Below are 9,091 nucleotides of genomic sequence, written 5' to 3' on the forward strand. Positions count from 1 at the left end.
GTAGCTGAGCAAAGGCCCTGTCCCAAGTTCTGCTCCACCTCTTGACTGGAAAAGACAGCAAGAAATTTTGTGAATGGTTAATAACGTCTAGACAGAGATGCTGGCTGAGGGGGGGGGGGGGGGGGGCCTGGAGAAACTTTCAGGATGGCCCACAGAAACAGAAGGAGACACACATCACACAAAACCTGAACATCCACCGTTTAATGGAAAACAGTCACTGGCTATTATTGTCAGTGAACAAAGGACAGCCGCTCTCTCAATGGGGAAGTCCTTTTCCTTGGAAAATACCATGAGAAACAATTCAGCTTCATATCTGAAGGGTCTACGAGGACTTTATTAGGGCAGGATTTCCTTGGCATCAGTCAGCCAATCTGATTCCTTAGGTGGCAGCCACTAGATCCTGGTAAACAGGGCTATTTTTGGGCAGGAACACACAGGAACGGAGTTCCGGCTGGCTCCCGAATTGGCCACACCCAGCAGGAACTCATTAGCATAATAGGACACACCCAACAGCAGGTACTCATTAGGATTGGCTACATTAGGGGTGTGTGGCATAACATGCAAAGGAGTTCCTGCTACAAAAAAAAGCCCTGGGTTTTGCAACAAACAAGGTAAACAGAAGCAAAAGGTAGGTGTGGCTGGATGACCACACTTCTGTTAACATGGGGGTGTGGCCTAATATGCTAATGAGCTGTGCTGTCAGGGGTGTGGCCTAATATGCTAATGAGTTTCTGCTGTTGGGTGTGGCCTGTTATGCTAATGAGTTCCTGCTGGGCTTTTTCTACCAAAAAAGCCCTGCTGGTAACTAAGCAGTGTATTTTTAGGCAAGTGCTCCAAGGAGATCTGGAAGCCAGGGGACAGGGCTTCTGTGAGCGCCTCCCCTTCAAAAGAGTGGTTGGGCAAGCCTGTCCCTTTCCCCTGAGAGTCCTTCCCCGTTCCAAGAAAACTGAGGGGGCTCCATTTTTGCATTAGCCAGACAGACGGGCTCACCCTTCTGTCCTCTTTAAAATTAATCTTATTGATTGATTGGTTTTATTCTTCTTTTACAGTCCTCCTTTTTCACTGGGACTCAAGGCGGATTACAAATACAGCAGAACTATTCAGTCAATTAGTAAGCCAATTACAAAATATGGTAATATTAGAGTCTAGCAGCAAAGATCCTTAATAAAACAACATGGTGGTGTAGTGGTTAGGAGCACGGACTCTAACCTGGGAGAACCGGGTTTGATTCCCCACTCCTCCACTTGCAGCTGCTGGATGACCTTGGGCAAGCCCTAGTTCTGGCAGAGCTGTTCTTGAAAAAGGGCAGTTTCTGTCAGAGCTCTCTCAGCCCCACCTACCTCACAGGGTGCCTGTTGTGGGGAGGGGAAGGGAAAGGAGTTTGTAAGCCGCTCTGAGTGAAGGGCGGGGTATAAATCCAATCCCCTCCTCCTCTTCCTCCTCCAGTGGGACTGAAATTGAAGAACACACACACAAATACTGCTAATAAGAGGTCCCTTCCTAAGCTGATCCATTACATCACAGTTCTACTCCCTCTACGGGAATTGCCCTCTGCACGCTTTGTGGAACGACACCAGGGACTTTCCTAACAGCCTCAGGCAGACCATTCCATAAGATGGGATTCACAGAACCTATGGAGTAAAAACATCAGCAGAGCCATGCTGGATCAGACCAAAGGCCCATCTAGTCCAGCATTCTGCTCACACAGCGGCCAACCAGCTAGGAAGAACACAAACAGGAAGACGGCAAGAGCGTCAGTCTTGCACAGTATCCCCCCCCCGCGGCGCGCAGAAGTCCCTGGGCTCCAGTTTGAGAAATAGCGATCTCAAGTTTTTACAGTGTGTGTGTGGGGGGGGGGGGGAAGCACAGGATGCCCACCTAGAAAGGTACTCAGCAGAAAGGAGGCAGGAGATAAAGAGTTACACCACACGTAGGAGTGACAGTCCTACTCTTGAACAACATGTCGCCTCCTCTAAATCCTGAGAGTTTACAAATGGTAAAGTCCAGAGAAACATGATATGTCGAAAACAGGCCTCCTGTTTTTGTTGATAACCTGAAGTCTCCCCACCTCTGGTTACAGCTAATGATGCTTACACATTTGACTTTTGAAATCTGACTCCGTTTTCAAATTCCCAAAGCGCAAACTGCAACCTCTAGATTGGTATTCTTAAAGAAGTGATAACCCCACTTTTCTCTACCCTAAGGAGTCTCAAAGTGGCTTACAATCACATTCCTTTCCTCTCCCCACAACTGGCCCCTTGTGAGGTAGGCGGGGCTGAGAGAGTTTGGAGAGGACTGTGACTGGCCCAAGGTCACCCAGCAGGCTTCCTGTGGAGGAGGAATGGGGAATCAAACCCAGTTCTCCAGATTAGAGTCCTCTGCTCTTAGCCACTGCACCACACTGGCTCTATCAAACCACAGTGACTTTGTAAACAGACAGGTGTTCATATTAGGGCTCAAAAAGTGGTGTCATGAACCTCACGTATCTGACACTTCGAAATCAAAACACAGGTTCGGAACCCAACAAATGCTACGTGGAGCTCCACCAACAACTTTCCTGCCTACAACTTTCTGCGGCAGACCCCTGCACTTCCTGTAAAAAGGTCCTGAGGATCGAGGGACCCTTGGGAACGGGGGGGGGGGGGGGGGGGGCAGAGTACCAAAGGAAGTGGTAACTGGCAGGTCAGACCCCTCTCCTTGTGAGAGCAGAAATGCCTTTCCACTAGTGCAAGGTCTGGACCCGAGCCATTCAGCTTTTGAAACAAATTCAGACCCCTGCCGCAGAACTTTCCAACTGCTAGCTGTTCAGCCACAAGAGCTGCTTCGGAGAGCTTGTTACTGACGACAGAGGGATCCCCCTTCGTCCCAAAGACAAATTAAGACCTGTAACAGTTAGATGAGGAGCTGTGGTGGCTCAAGTGGTTAAGACGCTGAACTGCTGGCTGTGAAAGGTCAATAGTTCAGCAGTTCGAGACCCGAGTGTGCCGCATGACGGAGTGAACTCCCGTCTCTAGTTCCAGCTCCTGCAAACCTAGCAGTTCAAAAGCAAGAAATTGCAAGTAGATAAATAGGTACCACTTTGGTGGGAAGGTAACAGTGTTCCGTGCGTCTTGGTGTTTAGTCATGCCGGCCACATGACCACGGAAACGTCTTCGGACAGCGCTGGCAACCCTAGAGTCGGATTCGACTGGCTTTCGAGCAAGGTAACCTTTACCTTACCTAACAGTTAGATGAGAACAGGCTGAACGTCCCTCATTTGTTTTCAAAGAGACCCTTTATTTCGCCAACTCTGAAAGTGCCACAGAACTCTTTCAAAGCTTCAGGAAGACATCTGCATAACCCTTAAGTATATAACCCTGCCCTACCGAGAATCCCAGATTGCAACCTGGAAACACAGCGATAGACTTTGACTTCCCAAAGTGAGTGGAAGACGTGGCAACTGTAGCTTCTCCCAACCACTTTCACATCATCTGCCTCGCCTGCATAAGAAGGTGGGCTGGGGGAGATAGCAGACAAAACCAGGAAAAGAACAGACTGGAGAAACTGGGACACACACCCCCTTGCACTGGGGAACTTAAAGCCACACATGTGCTCCCAGGATGCAATCTGGCAACCTGATATTCTGCTAGTGGTTGATCCCATAAGAAGAAGAGATTGGATTTATAACCCGCCCTTCACTACCCGAAGGAGTCTCAGAGCGGCTTACAAACTCCTTTCCCTTCCCCTCCCCATAACATACACCCTGTGAGGTAGGTGGGGCTGAGAGAGCTCTTTTGAGGACTGCTCGTGAGAGAAACAGCTCTGAGAGAACTTGTGACTGACCCAAGGTCACACCAGCAGCTGCATGTGGAGGAGTGGGGAATCGAACCCGGTCCTCCCAGATTAGAGTCCACGCTCCTAACCACTACACCACACTGGCTCTACACTACACTGAACTTGCCAGATGATCGTGGAACCTTAGAGAATATCCAGACAGTTTTCTTCATATAGTGCCATCAACACGCATAGATTGTCAAAAATCGGGCGACAGGCCCCAGCTCTGAGGCGTTCACTGTCTAGAACCTGCTACAAGGAACACAACAAGAGAGGGAAGTGGAGGTGGGGATAATCAGGGGAAGAACCCACATTAATCTTGCAACCAACCGCGGGCTTATTACGTGGTACACGGTTCCAAGGCAGCCTGTGTGTACGGGAAGAATGCATCATATTGACTTTCCTTTTACTGTAACTTCAAGTTCTGACAGCAGGAACAAACCGTTGCAATCTTATTGTATAGCCAAAGTGTCCGTTGGGGGGGGGGGGGGGACACATTGAATTGTGCCCTGCTTATTGGTCTAAGACTGCTTTTAGAGTGTCTCCTGCTCCACTTGAGACACCTGCCATGGCCTAAACGTGCCCTGTCAGCATTTATAGGCACCCTGGATAAACGCTCCATTGTGTTAGCCTCTTCCCAGGAAGTTGGACGTTTAATATATATGTTGACAACAAATTAGTGTCAAGGATAAAACATCCTGGGCGTGTTCTCCAAGGCCAAAGTTAAACGCATTCAAGCACCTTTAAGTAGAACGAGAGCCTAGGTAACACTCCTTGCACTTCCTGCAATATTGTACGGGATGTTTTGAAGCCTATGCAACACAGCTGAGGCAACAAAGGAGCGAGAGCGTGTAATCGGGAGACGGTACCTAAAAGAATCTCGAAAGTTCATTAATACAATAAATATATCTGAAAGCAAGAACTAGATTCGTGTCCAGTAAAGCGGCTTAAAGACCTACCAGATTTTCAGTCTGACGAGTGGGGCTTTGACTCTTCAAAGCATATACCCTGGAAATTTTGTTGGTCTCCGCCAAGCTCCCTCTAAGCTGTGTGGAGTCCTGTGAGCAAAAAATTCTACTTTGTGAGCTGCTGGCATAAGTTGTGAGAGAGCGATTTGGCTGCTGCATCAAAAATAGTTTGTTCTGGAGCCCTCCTTCCCGAGCTAAGACAAAAAATCTGTGAGCTGGAGGCTAAAAAACTGTGAGCTAGCTCACACTAACTCAGCTTAGAGAGAACACTGTCTCAAATCCAGGTCTTCTCCTGCAGACCGACAGGGCAAACCCCTGAAACGATCTTCATTTGCACGTAAATGACTGTGGTTGTGATTTTCAAGCCGCTTGATACAGCACTGTCCCATTCATTTGAAACTTACACTGTAGAAGTTTGACAAATAAATAAATAAATAAATAAAGAGGCTACTCAAAAGCAGCGCAGGGATGCCAACCTATAAAATAGCTATTAAGAATTATTCCTTTTCCACACACCCCTTTTAATTAAGGAGTTCTAAAGGCAAAAAAGAAAAGGATTTAAAGCACTCTTTGCCTTCATAGCATCACAGAACCACAGAGCCGTTTAGTCCAACCCCCTGCTCAATGCAGGATCAGCCTAGAGCATCCCTGACAAGGGTTTGTCCAGCCGCTGCTTAAAGCAGCTGATTCGACTGTTTATTTCACTTCAATAATCTGGCTACCCAGGTAAACAAATGTCAGTTTGCCTTAAAGCCCCATCCTAACTATATTTACCTGGAAGGAATGCCCATTGGGTTCCCTTAGACTTATACCAAGGTACGGGTGCAAAGGACTGATGCTTTGATCATACTTTTTTGAAAGACAGTTCCATCAGAACCAGAAGGATACATGTAGGCATATACACATAAATATATAGAAAAAGAAAAAAGGGAGGAATCCTGGGGGATTTGAAGAATAATGGATATATTGTGGCATACAACTTCTGCACGTGAAGGATTATCCTCAGTTGGCAGGATTTCATTCCCATTGACTTATGTTTTTTCTGACACTCAGGTGCAGTTGAGGTCAGAGGGGAAAAAATTGCAAACAACAGAGCCAAAAGGCCATGAACTACAAGGCAATTGTTGTGGGTCTGTGACATTTCTAGGCATAATCCACATACGTACAACAGAAAAACAAAAAAGACCCATTCACGGCAGCCGTCACTGGGGAGAATGCTATTATGTCATGCTAACATAGCGCATCTGTTCAGAAAGGAACCCACCAGATTAAGTCCACCCTGACAGAATCAAATTTGCTAATAAACTCTAGAGCAGCAATTTCCTTGAAATCTTTCTGTCGGTGGTGACCCTGAGGTATGCAACAGACGACCCTGGGAGACTCAAATCTTCTCCCATTCGTTTTTGTACGTTTTCATTTGTAAGTCGGATTTGGGTCCACTTATGCTCTCGCAGACAGGCGGACTTGTTATGAAGGGCATCAACGGGTGATGTCAATTATGACACTGGAGGATGGAGCAGGCGATTGGGCCTCTCTTGATGCTGCGACGGATGTTGTCAGGATCTGCAACGCAGAGCTGCCTGAGAAGCTGGCTACTGGGTTTGTTGATTCCTGCCAATTCCTCCTTTCTGCTACGGACCTCTAACTCCCCTCTTACGCTATTCCTATCGTGCCAATGTATTTGAGAAGGTGTGCCTTGCACACGAAAGCTTGTACCTTGAATAAAACTTTGTTGGTCTTAAAGGTGACCCTGGATTCTAAATTTGTGCTGTTCCTAGGGGTTTCCCTATACTCCCAGAAGCAACATTTCAGGGGGCTTTTTGAGCTGCAGCAAGTGTGTGTGTGGGGGGGGGATGTGAGGAAGTGCTGCTCTGCTGGCGGAAATCCCTGCCATCAATGGAAATGTTCCACCAGATCCAATCCAAAGACTGCCTCTAAACAAGGAAGGCCTACCATCCCTGGATCGCTAAACAGCTGGATTCAAGCCCCCCTTTTTGGCCATCAGGCCGCAGCTGGTTTAGGGTGACCCCATAGAGAGAGCCAGTTTGGTGTAGTGGTTAAGTGCTTTGATTCCCCACTCCTCCACTCGCAGCTGCTGGATGACCTTGGGCAAGCCACAGTTCTGTCAGAGCTGTTCTCTCAAGGACAGTTCTGGAAAGAGCTCTCTCAGCCCCACCCACCTCACAGGGTGTCTGTCGTGGGGAGGGGAAGTGAAAGGAGTTTGTAAGGCGCTCTGAGACTCTGAGTGCAGGGCGGGGTATAAATCCAATCCCCTCCTCCTCCTCTTCCATAGGGTCTCCAAGGCAAGACACGTTCAGAGGGGGTTTGCCACTCCCTGCCTCCGCATACCAACCCAGCTCTTCCATAGCAGTCTCCCATCCAAATACTAACCAGGGCCGGCCCTGCTTAGCTTCCGAGACCTGACCAGCCCTGACTGGCCATCCAGGTCAGACCTTGAGTCCAATAGCACAGCACCTTAGAAACCAATGAGACTGTCAGGATATGAGCTTTCGAAGGTCAAAGTTCCTGCCTGCGCCAGAGCTCTGACTCTTGAAAGTCCATGCCCTGAAAACCTAGCTGGTCTCTATGGTGCTACTGGGTTCGAATCTAGCAGACCAACATGGCTACCCTCTGAAACTGGATCACTAAAGGCAAAGCTTCCAGCTAGGAGTGCCAACAAGTGGTGTTCTTTGACTGTATCTTCTGGGTCTGCCCTGTAATAGGCGCCACTCCAGTACCAGTCTGCTTCGTCCCTTGCACTGCGGGCTTTGAGGATACCCACTATAGGACAGTTTCCTTTACACGCATGACACCCACCTTCTGACTAGGATACAAGAACTCAGAGATCTACCTTACTCATGTCTCAAAATCTTACACCCTGAACCTCTAGTTGGTCTCCGAGGTGCTAGTGGACTCGAATCAAACCGTTCCACTACAGATCAAGACGGGTAGCTGTATTCGTCTGAACATAACGGTACAATAAATAAACAAATAGTAGAAAAGAGCAAGAATCCAGTCGCCCCTCGAAGACGAACAAAATTTGTGGCAGCGGATGAGCTCCCGTGAGTTACCGCTCACTTGAAGAAGTATCTGAAGCCGTGAGCAGGTGACTTACGAAAGCTCCTCCCCTGCCACAGATTTGAAGAAGTATCTGAAGCCGTGAGCAGGTGACTTACGAAAGCTCCTCCCCTGCCACAGATTTGAAGAAGTATCTGTAGCCGTGAGCAGGTGACTTACGAAAGCTCATCCCCTGCCACAGATTCTGTTAGTCTTTAAGGTGCTCCTGGTTCTCTTGTTCTACTGTTTTCTCTTGTTCTACTACAGGGCAGGTTCAGACAAACAGCCTGACAAGAGATGCCCTTTTCCCCCCTGGCAAACGGGAGGTTCGACCTGCCAACAAAAACAGGCCCTGGGTCACCAAAGCTTTCTCCGCAGTGATATTGTCACCGGGTCTTTCAAAGGCGCCACAAAACTCTACTGGAGAGGTCATTGGGGCTGCAGCCACCTGTCTGGGACACACACACACACATATATATACCATACATTTACAACAACGCCAACAGATGTACCCACAGGACACACAGAGAGGTCCACAGAGAGGCGTCTCCTCCAGAGACCAAACGAGAGCGAGGCCCCCCAAAAGCAAAGGATGGACCCTCCCCAATGTCTCCTCTAAGCTGAGTTAGCGTGAGCTAGCTCATGGTTTTTGAGCCCCCGGCTCACACATTTTTGTCTCAGCTCAGGAGGAATGGCCCCAGGGCAAACCAGTTTATGCAGCAGCCAAATCACCTGCTCACAACCAGTGTTCCCTCTAAGCTGAGTTAGTGTGAGCTAGCTCACAGTTTTCTAGCCTCCGGCTCACACATTTTTGTCTTAGCTCAGGAAGAACAGCTCCAGAGCAAACTAATTTATACGGTTGCCAAATCGCTCGCTCACAGTTTTAATGCCAGCAGCTCACCAAGTAGAATTTTTGCTCACAAGACTCCACAGCTTAGAGGGAACATTGCTCACAACTTGAATGCCAGTAGCTCACCAAGTAGAACTTTTGCTCACAAGACTCCACAGCTTAGAGGGAACATTGCGCCCCCCCCCCCCCACAAAACGCCCGGCTAGCCATAGCAACCCCCTCGCAGCTAGAAAAGACCCTCCCCACCACCACCAACTCGAAGTCCATCCGCCTAATATTTTGGAGCGCAGCTACCTGCGCACACACACAGCCCGAGGAGGAGGAGGCCGTGCTAGCTCCCCCCCTCGCCCCCATTTCAGCCACGGGGACGGCCTGGTTTCCCCCCCCACCCCTCCAGGCCCCG

At 48.8% G+C, this 9,091-nt stretch overlaps 1 protein-coding gene across 1 annotated transcript in view; it reads right to left on the minus strand.

Annotated features, from left to right (window-relative positions):
* The window catches only part of DCUN1D1 (defective in cullin neddylation 1 domain containing 1), a 29,981-nt gene extending 25,137 nt beyond the window's left edge, over window positions 1–4,844 (minus strand). Inside the window, exon 1 of the mRNA XM_015421918.1 lies at window positions 4,773–4,844. The gene's annotated coding sequence lies outside the window, so the exon portion shown is untranslated. The remainder of the gene's footprint in view (window positions 1–4,772) is intronic.
* Between the last annotated feature and the right edge of the window lie 4,247 nt (window positions 4,845–9,091).

Source organism: Gekko japonicus, unplaced genomic scaffold (assembly GCF_001447785.1).
Source record: "Gekko japonicus isolate JY-2015 unplaced genomic scaffold, Gekko_japonicus_V1.1 scaffold842, whole genome shotgun sequence".
Taxonomy (NCBI): domain Eukaryota; kingdom Metazoa; phylum Chordata; class Lepidosauria; order Squamata; family Gekkonidae; genus Gekko; species Gekko japonicus.